The following is a 26,091-nucleotide window of genomic DNA, read 5'->3' on the forward strand; positions in this document are numbered from 1 at the left end:
GATGCCGGGCGAGGGGGCTGGATCCATGCCACAGGTGGGGTGGGACAGACTCTGTGCCAGGGCTGGGCTTGTGGCCAGGGCTGGGGGCTGTGCCAAGCTGGGCTTTGGCCTGGGGGCTGGCACGGAGGGTGCAGGGAGGAGTCCCAGCAGGGATAAAGGTGCTCCTCACCTGCTGCAGCCTCAGGCAGCACTGCCCAGAGCCAGAGGAAGATGAAGGTGGCTGTGCTCAGCGTGGCCCTGCTCTTCTCCATCCTGCTGTGCCCCCCGGCACAGGCCAAGGTGAGGCACCAGCCAAACGCTGTCCCCACATCCTGCCCTTTCTGGCCTCCCATCCCACCCTTTTGGTCCCTCCTCTGTGTCCCATTCAGGGTCCCCAGGTGCCCTCCCACTGACATTCCTGAGGCCTTTCCTTTCATGTTCCCCCTCAGTTTTTTGCCTTTCTTCCTGGCCACTGCAGAGGGTTCCCCCTGTACAATTCCCTGACTCACCCCCACTCCCACAGCATCTCCCAGTACTGTTGGTTTTGTCCCCACTTGTCCTCGTCCTCATTCTTCTGTCCCCACCAAGCCCCTCCATTGCACTCCCATGTCCCTACACTTCAATTCCTTTCTCCTCCCCTGTACCTCACAGCCTGCTCCTTCCATACCCCCAGCCCTGTCCCCTGGGCCCTCAATTGACCCCAGATCAGTGTCTTTGGGTCTCCTCCCACCTCAAACAGATCTCCGTGGAGGCCCTGAATGCCCATCCCTCTGCCTGTGCCCTGCTCCCTGCACCCGTGTCCCGCCCCAGCCCCACAAGGTCCAGTCCAGACCCAGCCTTTGTTCTCCTTTCCAGGCACTCCTGGAAGGAACCCAAGATGATCTCCAAGAGGTGAGTGGGCTGCTGGCATTGGAGGGCATCCCCTCAGGGAATTGGTGGGCAGTGGTGTCCCCCCATCCCTTGCTGGCACTGGGGACATCCCAGTGACCAGCGAGGTCTCCTGGTCTCTCTGCAGTTGGATTTAGACAATGTTGCGGTCCTGGAGACGCCTCTGGTGGGTACCACGAGTTCTGCCGGTGTCAGACCCTCCCGTTGCGTGGCCACCACAGCCCAGGCCATCCCAGTGTGTCCCAGCACAGCCCAGTGCACCCCTCCTGACAGCCCAGACAATGGCCTGCCCCAGGGCTCCTCCCCAGTGAAGCCTTTGCCCAGGGCCCTGCTGCATTCCCATCCCTGTCACCCCAGGACCCCCTGGATGAGCCAGGACGCAGCCCCTGCCCCAGCTGTGCCTCTTGGCCAGGAGCCCAGTGCTTCTGGGCAGCAGCACAGCAGCTCCTGCACCCCATTGCTGCCACAGCCCCTTCCCCAAGGCCCCCCTGCTCTCCCCTGCCTCCCAGTGCAGCCCAGTGCCCCCAGTGTGTCTCTAACGCTGCCTTTGTCTCCAGCCCCTTGTGGCTAAAGAGCTGCGGGCTCTCCTGCGGCAGAAGCGCCTGGCTGCCTCTCTCCATGGATAGGTGAGCAACACTTGGTGCTCCTTTGGCTCCCACATGATCCTGTGGGGACCCTGGAGTCTTCTGGCTGGACTGAGTTTGGGGCCAGCAGAGGGACAGAAAGGAGCTTTCACTGATTGTTTCTTGGGGGTGCTGCTCAGAGCAGCCCCCAAGTCTTTCCTTGCACTTGGGCAGCTCTGGGAACCCCACAGTCCCCCTGGGGGCAGTAAGGTTCTTAGGCAGGTTTTGGAGCATCCCTGGGCTTATGGGGTCTGGGAACCCTGTGGATCTGAGGGGCCAAATCCTGTCCTGCGTTTATCCAGAACCTCAATTCTTTTCACACTCCAGAAACAGGGGTGGGCACACAGCCCCTCACCTGTCCCAGGGGACACAGGGGATCACATTTTGGGCTCTCTGTCTTAGGAACTCTTGGTGAAAACCATGTCCTGTCCCCCTCCAGTGGCATGAGGAGATGATCACCTCTGGAGAAATCACCTGATCCCCTGTGAGCCCTGGGCCTTTTTCCTCAAATGAGAAATAAACCCTTTCAGCAAAGCTACACTCTGTGTTTGTGTGTCTGTGTCCGTGTGTGTGTTCCAAAGGAAATTTCCCTAAATCTCAAAGAGGAAAGTTTCCCCCAGAGGTGTCGTCTTGTCCCTGTGTCCATCTGCACGTCCCATCACTCTGTCACTGTCACCTCCACACATCTCTGACCCCGCTGGCACCTCCCAGGTTGGTGCTGAACTCTTCCCTCCTGCTCCCCACCCCCAGCAGTGACCATGGCAGGGAGCTCAGACCAGGAGCACCCAGGCCAGGGATGGAGAAGGAGCATCTGGCAGAGGCAGGAAGAATCCCCCATACCAGGGGCTGAGGGGTGCACGGGGGGCAGCTGTGTCCCCTGCCAGCCCCAGGGCTGTAAACCAGGGAGAAGATGTCTCAGCTGCCTCAGCTGAATCGCTTCCCTCAGCCCTTGGCCTTGGCCATCTCCGGCTGCAGCACAACCTCCACAGGAGATTTTCCACCAGGAAGACAAAAGAAAGGAATTGTTTCTGCCCTTTCCCTCATCCCTCCCTTTGCATTGATTTTCTTGTCATCTGTTAGCAAAACCAACAAAAAAAGCATCTTCACTGAGGTGTTTCCAAGGGTCAGTTCCTAAATGGGGCCAAAGGAAGGTTTTCTGCCAGGGCAAAAATGAGAAATGAGGGATTTGGTCAGAGAAAACTATCAATGCCGGTTTCTAAATACTGAAACCCAGAGGTTACAAAAATAGTTTGCAGTTTGAATGGTCCATTTTCCTCCCTCTTCCCTCTGCTCATTTGTCCCATCCCAACTCCAGTGGAGCAGATTCTGGAAAGCAGACCTGCAGGGAGTGTTGGAGGCTTCATCCCAGAGAGAGGAAGAAAGAGTGAAATCAGGAAAAGAATTCCAGTGATTTTCTCGATCATAACAACCACAAATAGCTCTGTACTCCAAGTGCAATATCCAGGTGATGAGGCACGTTGCTCATTTTTAATGCCAAAGCGCAGCACTTTGGAAATTGCTCCTTGGACTAGAACAAACCACAGGCCAATAACTGACCCAGTTTGGTTCCTAAATCAGGAATCATTAAACTTCTCCCAAGCTGTGTTTCCCTGCAGTAAAGAAGGCAGTTGATTGCTTTTGTCCTGAGTATCTCCTGAGTTCATGACTTCAGGTGGACTGGAACTGTCCCAGCATCACTAAAGAGGCCACAATGAGCAGGATCAAACCCCCAGGGCACCATTAAGTGTTCTCCATCCATGCCTTCCAGAGCCCAGCAGCAATTCCTGCTGCTGCCCCTGCTCTGGGTCAGCCTGATGGGATTGCTCTGGTGTGAGGGGCCGGTTCCTGCAGGATACAGCGCTTGGAGCTGCTCTGTGTCCCGCAGCTTCGGCATCTCTGGCGCTGCTCCATGACTGTGGCGCCTGTGCCACCAACATGCCACAAATGTGCCACCAACGTGCCTCCAATGTGCCACCAATGTGCTACTAATGTGCCACCAGTGTGCCACCAACGTGCCACCAACATGTCTCCAATATGCCAACAAAGTGCCACCAGTGTGCCACCAATGTGCTACCAATGTGTCACCAGTGTGCCACCAGTGTGCCACCAACATGCCTCCAATATGCCACCAAAGTGCCACCAGTGTGCCACCAGTGTGCCACGTATGTGCTACCACTGTGTCACCAATGTGCCACCACTGTTCATTGCTGTGTTTCCTGTGCCACCACTGTTCCACCTTTTCCATGGTCACTCCATTGCTCCTCAAAAGCTGCTCTACTGCTGCTCTGGTGATGTTCCAGCACAGTTCCTCTGCTCGTCCACCATTGCTCCACCACTGCTCCAACACTGCTCTACCACTGCTCATCCCCCGCTGTTCCAGAGCTCTGTCTCTGCTCCTCCCCTGCTCCCCTGTTGTTCCACAGCTGCTGCTTCTGTTCGAGTGCTGCTGCCACAGCTGCAGTGTCACAGAGAGGGGAACGTTTGGGCAGCAACCACTGGTGTCACAGAGACTGGGACAACGGGACTGCCACAGCTGTGGTGTCACAGAGACCAGGACAACAGGACTACCAAAGCTGTGGTGTCACAGAGACCAGGAAAACAGGACTGCCATAGCTGTGGTGTCACAGAGAGGGGAACACTGGGGCTGCCAGGGCTGTGGGGTCACAGAGAGGGGAAGGTTGGGGCAGCTGCTGCTGTGCTGTCATAGAAAGGAACACTGGGGCTGCCACCGCTGTGGTGTCACAAACAGGAGAACATTTGGGGCTGCCATCCCTGCAGTGTCATAGAGAGGGGAAGGTTGGGCCTGCCCTTGCAATGCTGTCATTGACAGGAGAACGCTGGGGGTGCCACCTCTGTGGTGTCACAGACAGGGGAACACAGGGGTTGCAATAGCTTTGGTGTCATAAACAAGGGGACATTGGTATTGCCACCGCTGTCATGTCACAGAGAGGGGAACACTGAGGTTGCCACCACTGCGGTGTCACTGACAGGGGAACACTGAGGCTGCAAATGTTGAGATATCACAAAGAGGGGAATGTTGGAACTGCCACTGTGGTGCTGTCATAGAGAGTAGAACTTGAGACAGCCACTCCTGCAGTGTCATAGAGAGGGGAACTTGGGGGCTTCCACCACTGCGGTGCCACAGAGAGGGGGACACTGGGGCTGCCACAGCAATGGTGTCACTGAGAGAACTTTTGGGCTGCCACCGCTGCAGTGTCACAGACTGGGGAACACTGGGGCTGCTACTGCTGCAGTGTCACAGAGAGGGGAATGTTGGGGCTGCCACCGATGTGATGTTGGAATGTTGGGGCTGCCACCACTGCTTTCTCATAGAGAGGGGAATCTTTGGTTTGCCACTGTGTTGGTGTCAGACAGAGGGGAATGCTGAGGGTGCCACCTCTGGTGTCACAGAGAGGGGGACTAGGGGTGTCACAGCTGTGGTGTCACAGATAAGGGACTTAGGGCTGCCCTAACTGCAGTGTCACAGAGAGGGGAAGGTCAGGATTGCCACCACTATGGTGTCGCAGAGAGGGGAATGTTGGTGCTGCTACTGCTCTGGTGTGATAGAGAAGGGAATGTTGGGGCAGCCATTGCTGTGGCATCATAAAGAGTGGAATTTTGGGGCTGCCACCTTTGTGGTGTCACAGAGACGGGACATGGTACTGCCACACCTGTAGTGTCACAGAGTGGGGAACATTGTGGCTGCCACCGCTGTGGTGTCACAGAGAGGGGAACGCTGCCAAACCTCCCCTGGTGCCGTGCCCACTCCAGTGCTGCTCCTCTGTGACACTGCAGAGCCTCCTGGGGACATTGTGACACTGCTAGGATTCATGGGGACATTGTGACACTACAGGGCCTCTTGGGGACATGGTGAGACTGCATGGCCTCATGGGGACATTGTGACACTGCAGGGACTCATGGGGACATGGTGACACTGCAGTGTTTCCTGAGAACACTGTGACACTGCATGGCCTCCTGGGGACATGGTGACACTGCCGGGACTCATGGGATCACAGGGGCTATGTGACACTCTGGGCCCTTGTAGAATCCAGAAGCCCATTTGTGGCCATGGGCCCTTGTGGAACCAAGAGGAGATGCCAACCTGTGGGGCCTCATGGAACCATCCACTGTGATCCCTCAGGGCCTTATGGTTCCCAGGAACCATTGTGACACTGCAGGACTAAGTGGCACCAAGGGGACACTGTGGTGTTCATGGAACTAAGGGGATGCTGTGACACTCTGGTGCCTAAAGATGTTCATTGTGACCCTGTGGCTCGTGGAAACAAGGGGACACTATGACACTGTGGGGTGTCAGGGAATCCAGAGGCCCTTGTGACAAAGCAAGGCCATTTGGAACCAAGCACCCATTGGGATACTTCAGGGCCTTGTGGTGTCCAGGGGTCCTTGTGACATTGTGAGGCCTCATGGAGCCAAAGGGGGCCTGGGATTCTGTGGGGCTTCATGGAGCCAAAGGTGCCCTGGGATTCTGTGGGGCCTGATAGAGCCAAAGGGGCCCTGAGATTCTTTGGGGCTTCATGGAGTCAAAAGTGCCCTGGGATTCTGTGGGGCCTCATGGAGCCAAAGGTGCCCTGGGACTCTGTGGGGCCTCATGGAGCCAAAAGTGCCCTGGGATTCTGTGGGGCCTGATAGAGCCAAAGGGGCCCTGGGATTCTGTTGTGTCTCATGGAGCCAAAAGTGCCCTGGGATTCTGTGGGGCCTCATGGAGCCAAAGGGGCCCTGGAATTCTGTGGGGCCTCATGGACCCAAAAGTGCTCTGGGATTCTGTGGGGCCTGATAGAGCCAAAGGGGCCCTGGGATTCTGTTGTGTCTCATGGAGCCAAAAGTGCCCTGGGATTCTGTGGGGCCTCATGGAGCCAAAGGGGCCCTGGGACTCTGTGGGGCCTCATGGAGCCAAAGGGGCCCTGGGATTCTGTGGTGCCTCATGGAGCCAAAGGGGCCCTGGGATTCTGTGGGGCCTCATGGAGCCAAAGGGGCCCTGGGATTCTGTGGGGCCTCATGGAGCCAAAGGGGCCCTGGTGACATGGCGGCCACTCGGAGATGTCTGCAGCCAGCCCTGTCTCCTGGCCCGTGCCAAGAATGGCCACTCCCTGTCCACCCTTGGGGCCGGCTTGGCTGGTGGTACAAGCAGGGCTGCTGTCTCCCAGAAGCAGCAGCTGCTCTGTGCAGCCACTGATGTTGTCCTGAGCTGAGAAACCCAGAGCCAAGGAAAGAGAGAGATCACTTGTGCAGGTTCCCAAGAGGATTTAATCTCCGAGAGGGTGCAGGGACAAGTGACAGCAAATCCAGGGTTCCAATAGCTTCAGTACGGAACAGGGAACATGGGGAGGATACAAACCAGAAGCAATGGCAGAAACCTGGGGAGGAGCACAGGGCAGGGCACACATTATGGCAGCCAGTGGGGAACAACAGGGGAGGAGAGTGGACTGAGCATAGCAATGGGCATTTGAGGGATACAAGATGGACACAGAAGTTTCTAGAAAGGTGGGGTTTCTGTAATGGACAAGGGAGGAGGACAGGGTTTCCCTCAGTGGCAGGGAAGGATCTGGAATTAGAGGGAGGTCTTGAGGGAGATGGACAGGGGGATGGGATCTCTGGGACAAACCAACATGCATGGGGGGCAACTGGAACAAACTACTTTTGTTTATAACAGCCCAGTTTCATAACAAAGGAACTTACTGCCACACCTTGGGACTCTGTGTGGCCTCCCGGAACCAAGGGAACTCAGAGACACTGTGGGGCCTCCTGGTTCTCAGTCTCTTCTGACACTGGTGTCCATCTACAAAGACACAAAACTGGGCAGCCTGAGCCTGTGGATCCAGAATATTCCCATCTCCATGGGAGGACGTTCCTGCCATCTGTGCAGCTGTGTGTTCCCTCTGCTCTCTGGGGGAATTGAATCCTACAAGAGACACCGACCCCTCTGGAAGCTGACACCACAGGGCCTCCTGTGGGGTGGGAGCAGAGACATCTTTTGCTCCATCCTGCTGCTCAGAGCCCATCCAACCAGGAATATTTCCATGGATGAGGCATCCACCAGGTGCCTGGGAAACCTGTGCCAGTGTTTCACCACCACAGCATCAAAGATTTCTTCCTTATCTCCAGTCTGAACGTATTCTCTTCTGCTTTAAAACCATTTCCCCTTCCCCAGTTAGACAAGCCCTACTAAAACATTTCTCCCCACATTTCTTGTGAGGTTCCTTGAAGTCCTGCAAGGTCTCAATTGGGTCTCTCCATGGCCTTTTCTGATCTAGACTGAACCACCTCAACTCCCCCAGCCTGTCTCTGTCACAGAGGTGCTCCAACCCTTTGGAGCATCTCAGCCTGCTCTGGAGCTGCTCCGTGAAGTCTGAGCCTTTCCTGTGCTGAGGACCCCGATGTAAATTGTTTGTGCAAAAGCACCAGTCAGTCAAAGAGGAGAAATAGGTCATTGCTGAAATCTGCTGAGAGCTGGAGGGAGAGACTGCACAGCTCATGCACAGCCCTGAGGGGGGCAGGGACATTCCCATGGGGTCCCTGAAGCTGCAGGGCCAATCTGCCCACGCTGGGAGCCTCTGGGCTTTTCCAGCTCCTGCCTGGGCTGGTGGCACGTGGTCAGTGGCTGTCCAGCGCCACCCCCCTGACTGGCACTGATCTCCAAGGAGGTCTGGATCTCACCTTGGCCATTATTCTGCAATTAGAATCCTGCGGACACGTCGTCAATTCCATTCCATGGTGTCCTCAGCACCCAATGATGTCACAGCACTCGTGCCTCTGGTCAAGGATCCCCCACAGGGACCCTCTAATCTCTCAGCCCTGGGGCTCTCCACAGAAAAAACTTCCTGGGCCCTGCAGCTCCTGGGGCAAGCTCCAGAGTAAACAGTCAAGGCAGTGGCCTGAAATGTTTTCCCAGGTGGCCCACAAGACATCTCTGCTGGATCCAAAAAGTCCCTGGAAAAAGAGAGGTGCAGAACCCGTCACTAATGCCCCAGAATGTCAAACAGGAATCACAGCCTTGGACAGCTCTCAGGAACGACTTTACTGTGGATTTTCCTTCCTGGAGGCCCAGGATGTCTGAATGTCCTCCTGGTGCCTCAGGGCCTGGGTAAACAGGGCTTGTCAGAGATGCCGGCAGGGCACCAACACCCCTCCTCCTCACAGGGCACCTCTGTCACCCCAATTAGCTCCGAGTGGCTGCCTGGGGACAGGTGCCCACTTCCCCATGTGCCCTGGGATGGGCACATCCTGCTCAGGGCCAGTGCTGGCCTGGGCCCAGAGCCAGGGCCATGACCCAGGTGCTCTGGGAGGGCTCCGTGGCTGCAGGTGTGACAGGATGAGGGGCAGGGCAGGGCATATTCCCCTCTGGACAGTGCTCTGGGCATAGAGCTTGGTCGGGTTTGGGATCTGCAGGGAAAGGGATATCGAGTTGTGTGGATGTGGGAATTGTCACTCCTGAGCCATTCCCCAGCCCTCAGCCTTGTCTGCAGGTGATCAGCGTTGCCCAGTGCTCCCCAGGGTCTGCAGTGCCTGAGATGCCAATCAGCCACATGATCACATGTCCCTTGTTCCCCTTGTTCTCCCACATGTTGGGTTTGGTGCCGGGCTCAGCTCTGGGGTGTCCCTCAGGGAAAGCTCTGGGAGGGGAGGGGCAGCAGGAGATGGGGGATCTGGCCCTGGGGGCTGTTGGAGGATGGATTGTGTTGGACTGGGGGTTGTCCCCACAGGGTGCCCAGGTGCCTTTGGCTCACTGCCTGCCCCCCTTGGCCCCCCCAGGTGTCTGGGCCCTTCCAGGGGCAGCTGCCCCGTGCAGGAAGCTGGAGGGATGCCGGGCGAGGGGGCTGGATCCGTGCCACAGGTGGGGTGGGATGGGCTCTGTGCCAGGGCTGGGCTTGTGGCCAGGGCTGGGGGCTGTGCCAAGCTGGGCTTTGGCCTGGGGGCTGGCACGGAGGGTGCAGGGAGGAGTCCCAGCAGGGATAAAGGTGCTCCTCACCTGCTGCAGCCTCAGGCAGCACTGCCCAGAGCCAGAGGAAGATGAAGGTGGCTGTGCTCAGCGTGGCCCTGCTCTTCTCCATCCTGCTGTGCCCCCCGGCACAGGCCAAGGTGAGGCACCAGCCAAACGCTGTCCCCACATCCTGCCCTTTCTGGCCTCCCATCCCACCCTTTTGGTCCCTCCTCTGTGTCCCATTCAGGGTCCCCAGGTGGCCTCCCACTGACATTCATGAGGCCTTTCCTTTCATGTCCCCCCTCAGTTTTTTGCCTTTCTTCCTGGCCACTGCAGAGGGGTCCCCCTGTACAATTCCCTGACTCACTTCCTGCCATCTCCCCCCACTCCCCCCAGTTTTCTCTCAGTCCTGTTGCTTTTGTCCCCACTTGTACTCATTCTTCTGTCTGCACCAAGCCCCTCCCCTGCACTCTCATGTCCCTTCAGAACTGTGGGCAAGTCTTAGGGAGGGGCAGCGCTGCAGTTTGATCCTTGTTGGGGATGGTTCCCTGAAACACCGACGTGAATCAGAGCAGGACCCAGGTGCTCTGTGATGGCATTGAGGCTGCAGGTGTGACAGGATGAGGGACCGGATGGGGCATATTTCTCTCTGGACTCAGCTCTGGGACTGGAGACTGTACTGGTTTTCAGCCTGTAGGGAAATAGGAACAATGGGGTATTCCCATGTGGGAAGTGCCAGACCTGAGCCATTCCCCAACCCTCAGCCTTGTCTGCAGGTGATCAGCATTGCCCAGTGCTCCCCAGGGTCTGCAGTGCCTGTGATGCCAATCAGCCACCTGATCACATGTCCCTTGTTCCCCTTGTTCTCCCACATGTTGGGTTTGGTGCCGGGCTCAGCTCTGGGGTGTCCCCCAGGGAAAGCTCTGGGAGGGGAGGGGCAGCAGGAGATGGGGGATCTGGCCCTGGGGGCTGTTGGAGGATGGATTGTGTTGGACTGGGGGTTGTCCCCACAGGGTCACCGGATGCCTTTGCGTCGCTGCCCACCGCCCAAGATGCCGGGATCCCACCATGGGCAGCCACCACATGCAGGAAGTTGGAGTGGGAGCGGTCAGTGGACTGGATCCAGTCCCCAGGTGCCCTCCCTGGACCATACCTGAGGCCTTTCCTTCCATGTCCCCCCTCAATCCTTTGCCTTTCTTCCTGACCACTGCAGAGGGGTCCCCCTGTACAATTCCCTGACTCACCCCCACTCCCACAGCATCTCCCAGTACTGTTGGTTTTGTCCCCACTTGTCCTCGTCCTCATTCTTCTGTCCCCACCAAGCCCCTCCATTGCACTCCCATGTCCCTACACTTCCATTCCTTTCTCCTCCCCTGTACCTCACAGCCTGCTCCTTCCATACTCCCAGCCCTGTCCCCTTGGCCCTCAATTGACCCCAGATCAGTGTCTTTGGGTCTCCTCCCACCTCAAACAGATCTCCGTGGAGGCCCTGAATGCCCATCCCTCTGCCTGTGCCCTGCTCCCTGCACCCGTGTCCCCCCCAGCCCCACAAGGTCCAGTCCTGACCCAGCCTTTGTTCTCCTTTCCAGGCACTCCTGGAAGGAACCCAAGATGATCTCCAAGAGGTGAGTGGGCTGCTGGCATTGGAGGGCATCCCCTCAGGGAATTGGTGGGCAGTGGTGTCCCCCCATCCCTTGCTGGCACTGGGGACATCCCAGTGACCAGCGAGGTCTCCTGGTCTCTCTGCAGTTGGATTTAGACAATGTTGCGGTCCTGGAGACGCCTCTGGTGGGTACCACGAGTTCTGCCGGTGTCAGACCCTCCCGTTGCGTGGCCACCACAGCCCAGGCCATCCCAGTGTGTCCCAGCACAACCCAGTGCACCCCTCCTGACAGCCCAGACAATGCCCTGCCCCAGGGCTCCTCCCCAGTGAAGCCTTTGCCCAGGGCCCTGCTGCATTCCCATCCCTGTCACCCCAGGATCCCCTGGATGAGCCAGGACGCAGCCCCTGCCCCAGCCGTGCCTCTTGGCCAGGAGCCCAGTGCTTCTGGGCAGCAGCACAGCAGCTCCTGCACCCCATTGCTGCCACAGCCCCTTCCCCAAGGCCCCCCTGCTCTCCCCTGCCTCCCAGTGCAGCCCAGTGCCCCCAGTGTGTCTCTAACGCTGCCTTTGTCTCCAGTCCCCTGTGGCTAAAGAGCTGCGGGCTCTCCTGCGGCAGAAGCGCCTGGCTGCCTCTCTGGATGCCTAGGTGAGCCGTGCCTGCAGGGACAGGGCTGGGGACAAAGTCCATCCATGGCCCAGTGGGCTCCAGAGGTCACGTTCTGGGCTTTGTCTTTTAGGGTGTGAAGGACCAGTGTGCTTTTTCCTCTCCAGTGGCATGAGGAGATGATCATCCCCGGAGGAACCCCCTGAACCCTTTGAGCCCTGGGCCATTTCCCCTGAATAATCATTCATCAAAAATCAGTAAACCCTTTGTGCAAAGCTTTGCTCTGTGTCCATGTGTGTGTCTGTGGGTCTGGATTTTCTCCTTTCCGGTGGTCCAGGGAAGTCAGGCCAGGTCTGGGCTCTGCTGCCTTGACATAGTCTGTGCTTTCGCCCAGACAAATGGTGTGTTGGGAGTTGTGCAGAGTCTAGGGGGTGTGGGTTGACTGGGGGGGTGGGTGTCCAGGTGGTGAGAAAAGTTGTAGGTTGTTATAAGTAAAAAATCTGCCAATTTAAAAAAAAAAAAAGGTTGCAGTGTGAACCAGTTACACCAGTTGCTGCCAAGGTGGAGTTCTACCTGTTTGTTATTGTAACCACTGGTTGTTTTTGTTAATTGCTCCTTTTGTATCAGTATGGCCCTGCCTAAAGCTAAGTTAATAGCCCTTCTACCCGGACAGTGAAAGGAGGAGACAAGGGGTGGGGGGAAGGGCATCAGAGGGCATGCAAAATAACCTTGAGACCAGCATGCCATGGGAAGCCACCCTACCAAACTTACAGAAAAGACTCCAAAAACAACAAGCCAACACAGAATTAAGAGATCAAAGTTACGTCTGGATGTGAGAAGCAAAGTACTGAGCCTGCGGAGATGCTGAGAACCTTTGCTGCCCCTCGCCCTGAGCAAAGACCTCAGCTGGAACAAAGACCTCGAGACTAGAAAACCCAAAAGTTGTAACATAGGATATACCCCCACTGCTCTTGTGAGGGTAGGACCCTCATCTTTGCCCCTTAGTGGACAAAGCTACACATTCCTCCATTCCTTCTCCTCTGAGTCATCCTGGGATCGATGACAGAGAAGCTGTGGACCCAAGCTGTGGACCCGTCGAGCCTCCCAACCTTAAGCTGGTCACTTATAATAAAGGCATTAAAAGGAGAATAAGTCTCCTGCCCTGTTTATTTCATGGTTCACTGTGAAAGTGGTAGGAATGGCCTGGGTTTAAAAGAAAAATAAAAATTCAAAACAAGCTTTCTTTTAAAACTTTTTCTACCCATTTCGTGGCTGGTAACCATGTGGCTGGCTCATCCACACAATGGCTGCTCTCCTTTTTATATCCTTGCTGCTGCAACAGGCAGCCCCAGCTCCTCCCAAAGGCTGTATGTTGACCCTTCCTCGCTGTCCATTGGTGTAGACTGCTTTCTTGGAACTGGATTGGAGGGCAGGTGTTGCTAAGCCGTGCCTCTTAGGAGCAATCTGCCCCTCCCCAAATGCCCGGACTACCAAGATCAGCCCGGGATAACAATGCTGGGTGGGGGGGACACATTGCAGTAACATAACTATACATCTGTACAACTTGTCTTAACATACTTATCATGTTCACCCTTTAATTGGGAGAGCCAACCATCTCATTACTCATCTTTAACACTGTGGCATTCACATTCTCTGAAAAAATCCCTCTGCCCAGGGTTTTTCTCCTGGGAAGGTGAGTAGCCTCAGAGAAAAAGGAGAACAATTCTTATCTCATTTTCTTCTCATGTGTTGTGCTCATGTGCAGAATGTGTTTGGAGATTGTTTACCCACAGGTGATTTGTTTGATTGGATTCTGGTGTGAGTTATTTTGACTCATTGGCCAGTTATGGCCAAGCTGTGTTGAGACTCTGGAAAAAGTCAGGAGTTTTCATTATTGTCTTTTGAACATTCACTAAGTATCATTTCTCTGTTCTTTAGTATAATATAGTATAGTATAGTATAGTATAGTATAGTATAGTATAGTGTAGTGTAGTATTATTTAATATAAGACAGTATTATAAAGTAATAAATTAGCCTTCTGAGAACATGGAGTTAAATGCATCATTCCTGCCTTCGTCGGGCATCCCTGCAAATACAATGGAACACCTCCAAAATTATTTATTTACTCAAAAGAATTTAAATGCCAAAATAATTTTCCTATATCAAAAGTACGTTGAAATTATTTCTTGGTCTTGAAATTTGGTTTCCTGGTGGGATGGGGCTGCTGGGTCTGCCTGTCTACGGGGCACTGCGAGGCTGTGGGGTTTCCTGGGTGAGGGGCCCTACACGGTTGCCTGTAATGCCTGGCCACAGTGGGGTAGAGCCACCATGTTGTCCTGGGAAAGGGCAAGTGGTTCTACCTGGCTCTGGGGTTGTTCTTGGCTGCTGGTTCTTGGACTTGGGTGAATATCAGGGTGAGCCAGGTGGATCAGTTGTGCCCGGCCATCCTGAGAGCTCACCAGGGCTCAGTTGTGTTCGCTGACTCCAGTTCCCATACTGAAGGAACCACTGGTGCCGACATGGCCCCAGGGAAGCCTCACAGCAGAGCTGGCACAGAGCATTGCCCTGGCAGAGGGGCAAGGAAAATGTCTTGGCCATGAGCAGCAGAATGGCCAGAAAGCCCCTGGTGCAGGAGTTCCCCACCCCCGCAGGTTGAAGGCAGGTTTGGGTTGCATTCCTGCTGTCCTGGCAGTGAAATTCTGAGCAGAGGGCACAGAGGTGTCTTCTCCATGGAGCTCGCAGGTGACACCGAGATGCCGTGGGGGACCTGAGCCCTGCCTGAGGGCAGACTCAGCCCAGCAGGAGCCCTGGGCTGACACCGCGATGGAGTACACAGCTGGCTCAGGGGCACCGCGGTGCCATGAGTGGGGAACAGCTTCCCCTGAAACAGGGAGAGCTGAACCTTGGAGCCACCTGCTCCACAGCTGGAATGGTGTCAGCGTCAGGGGGGAGACTAAAGAGGAGAGGGAGGCCTTTGGTGTGAGATTCTGAGGAAGATTTATTCGGCAAAGGGAACAGGCACCGAAGAGCTCCAAGTACCACTGTGCTCAGGATTTTATACAGCACCAGAACTATGGGTGGGCATGATCACTGAGCCAATAGGGAATCAGGGAGGGAGGAGCAAAAGGAGGGGAATACATCTCAGGGACCAATGGGGATAAGGGGGGCGGAGAGGGCAGGTCACATGGGCCAATGGGGCGTCATCCATGAGGGGAATTCCCGAGGGGCGGAACCTGCAGGGGAGGGGTTTACGGGAGACTGACAGGGAAGGGTCCAGAACAGGGGCAGAGTTTACAGGGATGGATAGGAAAGGCACTGGAATATAGGATGGGGATTATAGTGATTGAAGGGTAAAAGGGGAGGGATATAACGTGGGAATAATCCAGCTTGGGGAAAGACAACATACAGGGGGTGAACTGTAACAGACCATCCAAAGAGCTATGAAATAAAAGGCCACTGCAACAGTGCCCGATAAAGAGGCATGCAGGACACGTTTTATGGTGTGAAAAGAAAGGATCAATCCTGTGCTATTTTTATACGGTCTTTTTTGTAGGGTTTTTTAAGAACATCCCCTGTCTCTCCCCAGTTGGTCAGCAACAAGTTGTTACCCTGTATTGATTGGTCACTCAAACCCCTGGTGTGTATGTGCAGGAAAAGTTTGTGAGAGATAGTTTTCATTTTTCTGTCTAAGAGGAAAAATACAGTTTATACAGGTGGCTGATGTTTATCACAGTCTTACAGCTCTTTTTCAGGGAAAGTAGGTTGCTTTCCACAGCCCTAGAGCTCTTTCTCAGGAAAAACAAGTTGTTTTTCACTGCTCCACAACTCTGTTCTCACAAAGAGTTGTCAGCTTTCTCATGGCTTCTGCCTCTTGCTGTGATGTATTAAAAGGCCTTCAAAGGATTCACCTTGAGCAGGACAAGAGCCCAGCTGAGGCTACACTCAAAATGGATGACTGGTCAGGAGTTTTCACACTTTTATAAGGTTTGGTCCATTTAAATATTGGGGTTAGTTGTCCAATTACAGCCTCAGGTTATGCAGTCCCATTGTCCCGGTTTGCTCTCCTCAATTCGCTGTTGTTTGCACTTTTTGTGCCTGAAGCTGCAACAGTGTCCGGTTCTGGGGCTGGAAAAGGATTGTTTTGTCTGACTACACTGTGAAGAGAACTTGCTAACACTGTGTATGAAGTCCAGAGTTACAGACTAATGCAGTAGAGAATCTGGAAATATGACAGCTAAAACTGAAGGCATCAGCCTGTTCCATGTTCCCTTGGTTCCGTGGGGATCCACATCATCACAATGGCCACTTGTTCCCACAAGGTTCCCTGATGTCACCGTGGTGTCCTTGGACCCACCTGGTCACAACTGACCCATGGTTCCATGACGTTCCCCAGTGTCACCATAGTCACTATCAGAGGATGGATGAGATCAATGTCCTGAGACACTGTGGGATGAGCTGTCAGTCGGTCATACAGTGGGGACAGTGCTAACCCAGCCCTGATTGCCTGAGCGATCAGAAATCCCACTTGGGGGGAGGCCCACAAAGGCCCGGAAGCTTAAAAACACAGAGCGCAAGGTCAGCCCCTGGTATGGACTCTGCCCTCTCCTGGGGTTTGTGTCTCACACACACTGGAACCCTAGGAGCTGATAGTCATATGTGTGTCTTTCTATAGAGCTTCTGTCTTTCTGTCTCTTTCTTCTCCTTCTAATGCTCTTTATATGGAACATTTTTGGGTACCTCAACAGCTTACGTGTTCAATGATTTCTACGTCAAATGAACTAAGGTAATGAAGTTACTGCTATGATAAGTGTTTTCTTTGTAATTGGATGTTGCATGAAATCCTCTTCCAAAGTTTCTTGGTTTTTGGTACTTTGCCTGTAAAATTTTGTGTAATTCCTGACCTCTTGCGAATATCTGGCTGGTGTTTTTCCTGTGCACCAAACTCGAGTAAAGGTGGCAGATGAATTGGTGAGTTGGCACGCAAACCCCGAACGGAGCTCCGGGTGCAAGGAGGATCGGGGCAGTGTGAGTGGCGCACAATCCCTGCAGTGGGGGGACACGGGTCCCTAGCGGGGTTTAGGGTGCCCCGAGTACAGCAGCAGCACTGAGTAGAGCCAAGAGGGCCCCAGTGCCCAGGGTGGGACGGTGGTGCTGGGGGTTCAGTGTGCCGCGGTTCAGGTAGAAACCGTAAACCCACTGGAGGCCCCTCGGGGGATTGGGGTCACAGGGCAGGGCAGGGCTGGGCTTACAGGGCAGGGCAAGGCTGGAACTGCCCCTTCCTCCCCCCCACACAAAATGTTTAGAGCCAACAATCTCCTCTGGTCTGTCACAACAGGCAGTGCTGGAGGTGAAATCCCAATTGTGGCCATGGGCACCTGGCTGAGAAGGACAGTTCTTTTCCATGGGAAGGAAAGCACAGAGCCTCAAGGTTTGGAAGGCACGTGAGAGCCTCACTAGACCAAGGTCAGCTAGACTTGTCAGTAATAGCAGATTTTGGATTTAGGGAATTTTGGAGGTGGAAACCCAATCTCGGCCATGGGCACCCGGAGAAGCAGGAAAGTTCTTTCCCATGGGAAGGAGAGCATGGAGCCTCCCCCAGTGTTTTGGGGACAGATGAGAAGTGACCCTTGTGAAACTACTGCCAGCCAGACTTGTCCTGGCAATATTCCTATGGGAAGAATACCTGGATATTAGGAACTTTGGAGGTGAAATCCCAGTTCTGGCCATGGGTGCCTGGAGTAGAAGGACAGTGCTTTTCCATTGGGAAGGAAAGCACAGAACCCCAGTGTTTCAGCAGCACATGAGAAGTGAACCTCAACGTGCAAAGGTCACCTGGACCAGTCAGGCAGTCCATGGGAAGCCAAACCAGCCAGACCTGTTCTGTGTTCCCTTAGTTTTATGGGGCTCCATAGTGTCACACTGGTGCGTTGCATCCATGGGGTCCCACAGTGTCACAGTGCCCTCAGGTGTCAGATGGCCCCACAGTGTCACAATGGTCCCAAGGATTCCATGAGCCCTTGCAGTGTCACAACGGTCTCTGTTGTTCCCCAGGCCACACAATGTCACATGACTCCTCTGTTCCATGATCCTGCAATGTCACAAGGGACCTTTGCACCCTGGGGCTTTGCATTGTCACAATGGTCTCCATTGGCTCCACAGTGTCACAATGGACCATTGTGACAGAGGGGCCCCTGTGTCACCCTGGAGCTTTGGTTCCATGCAGCCTTGCAGTGTCACAATGAACTCTTGGTTTCACAAGGCCCCAGAGTATCACAATGGTCCTCTTGGTTCTGTAGGGAGTCCCAAGGGTCACAATGAGGCCTCATGAGGCCTCACAGTGTCACAATGCTTTGCTTATTCTGTGAGGCCTCATAGTGTCACAATGGTGTCCGTGATTCCATGAGTCTCCTCAGTATCACAATGGTCTCCTTGGTGCCATGGTGCCCTACAGTGCAACAATGGCCCCTTGGTTCCATGAGGCTGAGAAGTGTCCTAATGGTCTCTCCGTTAGGTTCCATGAGGCCTCTCAGTGTCACAATGGTCCTTGGTTTGATGGGGCCCCTCAGTGTCACAGTGTTCCCTACCTTGCATAGAGGCACACAGTGTTAGTACAGTCCTCTTGGTTCCATGATGCCCCACAGTGTCACGATGGTCCCTTGGTCTCACAGGGCCCCACAGTGTCACAATGGTCCCTTGGTTCCATGGCCCTGTGCTGCTGCATTCCCCCGTCCCCTTCTCAGGCCGCCCTGCCAGCTGAGAAATTCTCCTTGGGCCTTGGTCTTGGCCAACAGCCCCTGGGCTCAGCTCCTCTGCAGCTCATCACAAACACTGTCTGCTCCAGGCACTGCTGCTGCCCAACCAGCTCCTGGTTTCTGTAGGAGCAGCCCTGGGAACTGTTTGTGTTCCTTCAGTGGCACAACATCCCTGTTCTCACACTGCCAAAGAAAGCTGTTGGTGCCAAGTGTGGCCCGGATGAACCATTGCTGTGACTGAAGCCCCTCTCTTGGGGCCCTGCAAACAGCGCTCCAAAAGGAGCCCTTGGAGCTCTCCTGGGCCAGCGACTCCCTCTGAGTGGGGCCTCTCCCAGCTGGGAACTCTCCCGTTTGCTGCACTCGGGGATCCCCAACAACGACGGAGCCTGGGCTGATCCCCCTACTCCTCCAGGCTCAACCCTTCACCCGCTGGGGAGATGCCAAAGGATCAAAAGTGAGCATTGCCTGCCCTCAGGGGAACTGCTCAAGGGTGCCTTGCACTGACTCTTTGTGTCTGTGTGCACGCAGGAGTGCCTGTGCTGGGGAAATGTGGCAGAAATGCTGCTCTCTGAGGGGTTGGAGTGCCTTGGATAGCTGAGTCAGTCAGGCCTGTAAGTGAAGTTTAAGTCACGAAGGTCTAAGTGAAGTTAAATGCTGCTGAGAGCTGTTATTTTGCTAAATTGGTTTGTTTAATATAAGTTATAAGCTAAGTTGAATATAATTAAATGTAATTCCTCTGTTAAATAGCAAAGTCATAGATTATAAGTAAAGTTAAATACTGTTAAGTGCTGTTCTTTTGCTAAATTGTGAGGTTTAAGGTATCAGTTAAGGTTAAGTTGTAAGTTCAGTCCTGTTAAGTTTTAGCTCTTTTAAGCTTTTAGGCCATATTACTTTTATCCTTGCCCTCAGTGTCCTTGTGTCACACATACACACACAGGGACAGTTCTCAGTTAATTTCTTGTTTGATTGCCTGGATTCTGTTTGGTTTTGTGGTTGCTTTGTTTCCTTGGTGTGCCTGAAGTGTCCACTCAGGAGCAGAGTGACTCTTGCCATGGAACTTTGTGCTGCTGTACCTTAATATTAAATCTGCTTTTTGCTGATCCCTTGCTGGGGATTTTTCAGTGCTCTTAGCCCCTTGTTGGTATCAGGGTGAAGGAGCCCTGGCCCAGGCTCTGGCCCTGGGGGACACGGGGACGCTGCCGGAGGGTCCCTGTCCCCCTGTGCCACCCCCAGGGCCCCGGCCCCCCGGCCCCGTGTCAGGCTCTGGAGTCGATCTCGTGGAACATCCTCTGGGGGAGGCTGCGGGGCCCGGGGGTGGGGGGACCCGGGGGGACAGGGGACCCCGCTGTGCATGAGCAGGGTTGGACTGCTCTGGGGGGAGCTGTGAGGGGGGCTGGGGCAGAGTGACCGCCCCAGGGACCTCACACAGCCCCTGTGATGTCACACAGCACCTGTGATGTCACACTGCCCCTGTGATGTCACACAGCTCCTGTGATGTCACACAGCCCCTGTGATGTCACACAGCCTCTTGTGATGTCACACAGCCATATGTGATGTCACACAGCCCGTGATTTCACAGAAACAGGGGATATTGTAAATCTGCACTGTGATGTCTCAGAAGACTCTGTGATGTCACAAAGTCACACTTTCATATCACTGTCTGTTCTGTGATGTCACAGCCTGCTCCGTGATGTTACACGGCCACCCAGTGACGTTGCAACCCACTCTCTGATGTCACAGAGACATCCTCCATAATGGCACGATCTGCTCCATGGCCTCACACCCTATTATATGATGTCACAGCCAGCTCTGTGATGTCACACAGTCCCCTCTATGATGTTGTGGCTTCTCAATGACCTCACACAACAAACTCTGTGATGTCAGAGCCCAATCTGTGACCTCACACAGCCCACTCTGTGCTGTCACACAGCCCCTTGCTGACATCCCAGCTGCTGTGTGCCTCTGTGACACAGCCACAGAGGTGCTGCTGTGACACAGCCCCCTCGGGGACATGCCACAGCCCCTGCCAGTGCTGAGCCCCTGTGAGCTCTGTCTGTGCCCTGCTGGTGTCCCTGAGGGGCCCTGGCAGCGTCCCAGCCCTGCTGGGCTGTGCACAGGAGCTGCTCCTGACCAGAGCTGTGTCCCTGCAGCGCTGCCCTTGCCAGGAGCTGCCTCTGGGCCAGGAGCCTGGCCCAGCTCAGCAGCACAGACACAGCACAGGGACTTTAATGACCCTCTGGGGCTTTGGTGCTCTTTGCATCAGACCCAGTTCCTCACAATGTGTTCAAAGAACTTCTCAAGAGCTCAAAGTGAGATTGAAATACTGAAGTTTCTTGTACTTTAAAGAGATCCCTGTCAGGGACACAAATGAGAAAGTGTCCCCAGGTTCCAGGGAGAGCAGAACACTGGAGGAGGTGATGGCAGCTGGGGACAAACAAGGCAAAGGTGTCTCTGTGCTGAGAAAAACTGGATGTGTTTCTGTCGCCTTCTGGATCAAGGCAGGCGACCTGGTTCTGAGGATCAGCACGGCGGCCCAAACTCTCCAGGGCCGCTCGGGCCAATGACACACGGTCGGGCCAATGATGGACGGTCAAAAGGCATTTATTACTTCTTCTCATGGGGTTTTATAGTCTTAGGGGTTCTCTACGTCAAAAGGGGGTTTGTCCTTCTTATCTATGGTTAGTAAGGAATGGAAAAGTACTGGGTGAGGAATGGAAAGTTACTGGCACTACTGTTAGTGGGGCCACATTCCTACTGTTAGTGGGGCCACATTCCTAGGGTAATCTCTTATCTTAGAGGAACAAAGGGTCCTGCCTTTCCGTGACATCGCGTGATCTTCCGCAGAGCCTTTCCCTATCTACCACAGTTTCAGGATTGCAAAGGGCCAAGGCCTGAGCCCCAGCCCCTGGCCAGGCAGATCCTGTCCCTCCCTCCTTGCTCAGGGCTCTTCCCGGGATGGGCACTGGCATGTGGGGATGTGCAATGCCAAGGGCAGGAGCATGGGGTGGCCCCTGCCAGGCTGCTGAGTAGGGACAAGGAGGCAATGAGGCCCCAGGCCTGCAAGGGTCACTTGTCCCCTCGTGGCCTCAGGCCCAGGCCCAGCAGCCATGGCCAAAGTGCTGCCCAGGTTGGCTCTGGCAGGGCTGTCTTGCAGCTGCTGCCCATCCCTGTGCCCTGTGCAGCCCAGGCTGTCCCACGGTGTCCCTGCCCTGCGCCTCTGTCCCTGCAGGCTGTCGGCATCCCCCGGCTGCCCCACCTGGCTGGGCCCTTCCTTTGCTGACAGCTCTGCCTCCTGCCTGCCTCTGCCTGCCCACACAGAGCCTGGGGCTGCTCCAGGCTCCTGCTGGGGACGTGCTGCACCACAGCCCTGCCCTGGCAGGGAAACTCCTGTCTCCTGGTGCCAGTCTGGGCCTCCCCAGCTGCCCTTGGCATTAATTCTTTCTTTCTTTCCCTGGCTGTTTTCCACTATGTCAAAAGGATCCACCATCCCTGAAATCTCCCTTTAAACACTCTCATGGCTCTGCTCCACTGTCCTCAGTCTCCACCCCACTGAGCACAGAGCTCCTTTCTCCCTGTACAGAGCTCATGTGCCCAAGGCCTCCAAGCCCTTCCTTGGGACATCTCTGAGCCCTCTCCAAGGTGTTTCCAAATGAAAACATTCAGCTCATAGTCTAAGAAAATCACCAGAGGACAGGGCCAGCCGGACCTGTCTGTCCTGGCTACTTTTGTCTGGGAGCAATCCTTGGATATACAGAATTTGGGAGGCAAAATTCTAATTTTGGCCATGGTCCCTGGACAAGAAGGCTGGTTCTTTTCCATAGGAATGAAGGAACAGAGCCCCTTGATGAAGTGAAGGGAGACGACCATCCGATTGATGAGCATCAAACTCCAGATTTATTGATCCAAAAGGCACGTTTTTATAACTGTGTTAATTAAGTTCATACATATTGCAAAACTCGAGCTCACCATAGGCTACAGATCAAACACTAACCCCTCCCTTTGTTTTCAATACATGTGGTTTGTTTATTGAAACCGAGATTTGTGTTCTCACCCTGATATGAAGGGTTCTCAAAACCTCCATGTCTGTTCCCAAAACAGCCAAGGACAGAATGTTTACCTGTTATGAGAAGACTGTCTGAGAATCCTCCTGTTTATAAAAATGTGCCTGAGAACCTAGTTATTTACAGAAACAGGCTTGGGAACTGCTGCTTAGCTGCCTTTTACTTTTCCATCAGCTGTATATTTTCATGGCCTTTTTTCCTTCAAGCTATGTCTGAGCAAAATTCTCCAACAGCCCCTCTGTTTCAGGGGCAGATGAGAGGTGACCATCAGAGGTGTTGCCTTCTGGTATAAGGCAAGGCGACCTGGTTCTGAGGAAACGGCACGGCCACCCACTCTCCAGGGTCGCTTGGGCCAAGGACACACGCAGACACCAATGTGGTGGACGGTCCAAAAGCCTTTATTATCTCATCTCTTGGGGTTTTATAATCTTGGGGGTCTTCTACGTCGCAGTGGGTCTGTCTTTACCATCTATGGTTAGTAAGGAGTGGAAAGTTACTGGGTAGGGGATGGAAAGTTACTGGTATTCAGTTAAGGGAGGCTACACTCCTATGTTAATTTCTTATCTATGGGGAACAGAGGGTCTTATCTAAGGGGAACAGAGGGTCCTGCCTTTCCGTCACATCGCGAGATCTTCTGAACGCCTGTCCCTGTCTACTACACAGAGGCCAAGGCCAGCCAGAGCTGGCAGGTTTTGTTTTGTGAGATACCCTTGCAAATAGGAATTATTTTAGGGACAGTACCAACTTTGGCAATGGGCATCTGAAAAGTCAGACAGTTCTTTTCCATAGGAAGGAAAGCATGGAGCCCCAGTGCTCCAGGAGCTGAGGAGAGGCAGACTTTGACATCCCAAAATCAGGCAGAGCTGTTCAATGTCCCCTGGGAGGCCAAGCCAGCCAGAGCTGTTCCATGTTCCCTGGGTTCCATGGGGCCCCACAGTATCCCAATGGTCCCTTGTGTCCATGACACCGAGGTGTCATAATGCTCCCTTGGTGACACGAGGCCCTGAAGGGTCACAATGGTCTCCAAGGTTCCATCAGGCCCCACAGAGCCATAATGGTCTCTGGCTCCATGGAACCCCTTTGTGTCATCATGGCCCCTTGGTTCCATGGGCTCCAGCAGTGCCACCATGATCCCCTTGGTTCTATGGGCTCTAGTGGTGCCACAATGATCCCCTTGGTTCCATGAGGTCCCCACAGTGTCCCAGGGATCTCCATGGGAAGAAAGAACCCAGCCCCAGTGTGGCAGGGGCAGCCACCAGAGCTCTCTGTCCTGGTAGCTATTGTCTGAAATCAACCCTGGATATAGAGAATTCCAGAGGTAGAACCCCAGTTTTGGCCGTTTCTGCATGGATAAGAAGGATGGTTCTTTTCCACAGGAAGGAAAGCACCCAGCCCCAGTGTTTGGACAGCAGGGGAGAGACAGTCCGCAGGAGCCCAAGGGCAGCTAGACCTGTCTGTTCTGGCAGCTTTCACCTGGGAGCAATCCTTGGATGTACTGAGCTTTGGAGGTGGAATCCCAATTTTTGCCATGGTCAAGATGGGTGGTTTTTTCCAAAGGAAAGTAAAGCACTAAGTCCAAGTGTTTTGGAAGAAGATGAGAGGTGGTCAACCTTAGGCCAAACCAGTCAGACCTGTCTCTCCTGGCATCTTTTTCTAGGGGCTTTCCTTGGACAATGGGCATTTTGGAGGTGGAATCTCAGTTTTGGCCGTGGGTGCCTGGACAGGAAGAAAAGTTCTTTTCATTAGGAAGGAAAGCACAGAGCCCCAGTGTTTCAGAGGCACATGAGGGCTAGCCCTCAGGAAGCCAAGGCCAGCCAGACTTGTCAGTCCTGGCAGCTTTTGTCTGGGGGCTATCCTTGGATATAGGGAATTCCAGAGGCAGTTGCCCAGTTTTGGCCATGAGTGCCTGGTTGAGATGGATGTTTTTTTTCCCATAAGAAAGAAAAGCCCATGGTCCCAGTGTTTGAAAGGCAGATCAGAGGTGGCCCCAGGTAGCCAAGGCAGCCAGATCTGTCTCTCCTGGCAGATTTCATCTGGGAACAATCTTTGCATGTAAGGGAATTTGGAGAAGGAATCCCAGTTTTGGCCATAGGGCCCTGGAGGAGGATCAGAACAGTTCTCTCCCATGGCAAGGAGACCCCAGAGCCCCAGTGCTTCAGGGGTAGATGAGGAGCAGCCCTCGACATGCCAAGGTCAGCCAGACCTGTCCAGCAGCCTCCGGGACCCCAAACCAGCCACACCTGCTCCCTGTGCCATTGGTTCCATGGGGTCCCACAGTGTCCCAATGGTCTCCTTGATTCCAGGAGTCCCTGCAGTGTCACAGTGTTCTCCTTTCTTCTGCAGTGTCACAATGGCCCCTTGGCTTCCCTGAGCCCTTGCAATGTCCCCATGGCCCCTCGGCTCCCTGTGGCCCTGCTGTGTCACAATGGCTCCTTGGTTCCATGGGCCCCACAGCTTCATCCTTGGCCCTTGGCTCCACAGGGGGCCTGAGTTTCACAATGGTCCCCCTGATTCCGTGAAGCACCAGAGTGTCACAGTGGTCTCTTTGCTCCCATGAGGTTCCATTGTGCCACCGTGGTGTCCTTGGATCTGCATGGTCACAATGGCCCCTTGGTTCCATGAGTTTCTGGACTGTCAGCAATGGTTTCTTTGTTCCAGAGGGGCCCTGATGTGTCACAAGGGCTCCACGGCTGGGGTTTGTGTCTCACCCATGCTGGAACCCCAGCAGTTGGTAGCCATGGGCATTTCTTTCTATAGAGCTTCTGCCCTCCTGCCTCTCTGTCTTCTCCTTCTAATGCTCTTGATATGGAACATTTTTTGATACCTCAACAACTGAAGTGTTTAAATGTTTCCAGGTGCAACGGGCTGAGTTAATGAAGGTACTGCTATGGTGTTTTATGTTGAATTGCATATTTTATTAAATCTTTTTCCAAAGTTTCTTGATTTTCTGTACTTTGCCAGTAAAATTTTGTCACCATTTTGACCTCTTGAGAATATATGGCTGGTGTTTCTCCTGTGCACCAAACTCCAGTAAAGGAACCCTTGGTTACTGTGAGAAATGACTGCTGACGTTCAATATTTTAAAAGGTTTATTCAACCTTAACAAAAATGCCAGCAAAAGGACTAAATAAGGAAGAACAGGCCTGGGAGCTTCCCTCGTGGCTGCCTACCACGTGCCTGCCTCATCCTCAAGATGGACACTTCACCTTTTATACCCCAGGGAATTGCATCAGCCAACCTTGGCTCCTCCCACAGTCTGTCAGTCAACTCTTCTTTGCTGTTTATTGGTGGACTCTGCTTTCCTGCAGCTTGATTGGAGGGTCAGGTGCTGCCATGCCACGCCCCCTCCCCTAGGAACAAGTGTTTGTACTCGCCTTCTTTCCCCCTGTCCTGGATGGCTCAGGCTGTCTGATGGTAACAATAGGGGGGAAAGGGGGCTGTGGGGAGAACAGAGGACATCTAAACAACAGACTGCAGTAACATAATCACACATCAATAAAGCTTCTCTTAACATTCACACAGCATTCATCCCTTAATTGCGAGAGCCAATCATCTCATTAGCCATCTATAACAGAAATGGATCCAAAATCACCGTTAAAAGGCTTGGTTCAACTTAAAATTACCTAAAGAGGCCTAAAATGCA

The 26,091-nt window shown here is 54.1% G+C and overlaps 1 long non-coding RNA gene and 1 pseudogene across 1 annotated transcript; one reads left to right on the forward strand and one right to left on the reverse strand.

The window, feature by feature from the left end:
• Positions 1-26,091, reverse strand: part of LOC132085905 (zinc finger protein 850-like) — a 534,273-nt pseudogene that overhangs the window by 497,194 nt on the left and 10,988 nt on the right.
• LOC132085920 (uncharacterized) lies at positions 183-2,028 on the forward strand. The gene is made up of 5 exons (XR_009420310.1): positions 183-279; positions 835-870; positions 995-1,033; positions 1,425-1,493; positions 1,893-2,028. It is a non-coding gene; the product is annotated as an uncharacterized LOC132085920 (long non-coding RNA).

Source organism: Ammospiza nelsoni, chromosome 33 (genome assembly GCF_027579445.1).
Source record: "Ammospiza nelsoni isolate bAmmNel1 chromosome 33, bAmmNel1.pri, whole genome shotgun sequence".
Lineage (NCBI taxonomy): Eukaryota > Metazoa > Chordata > Aves > Passeriformes > Passerellidae > Ammospiza > Ammospiza nelsoni.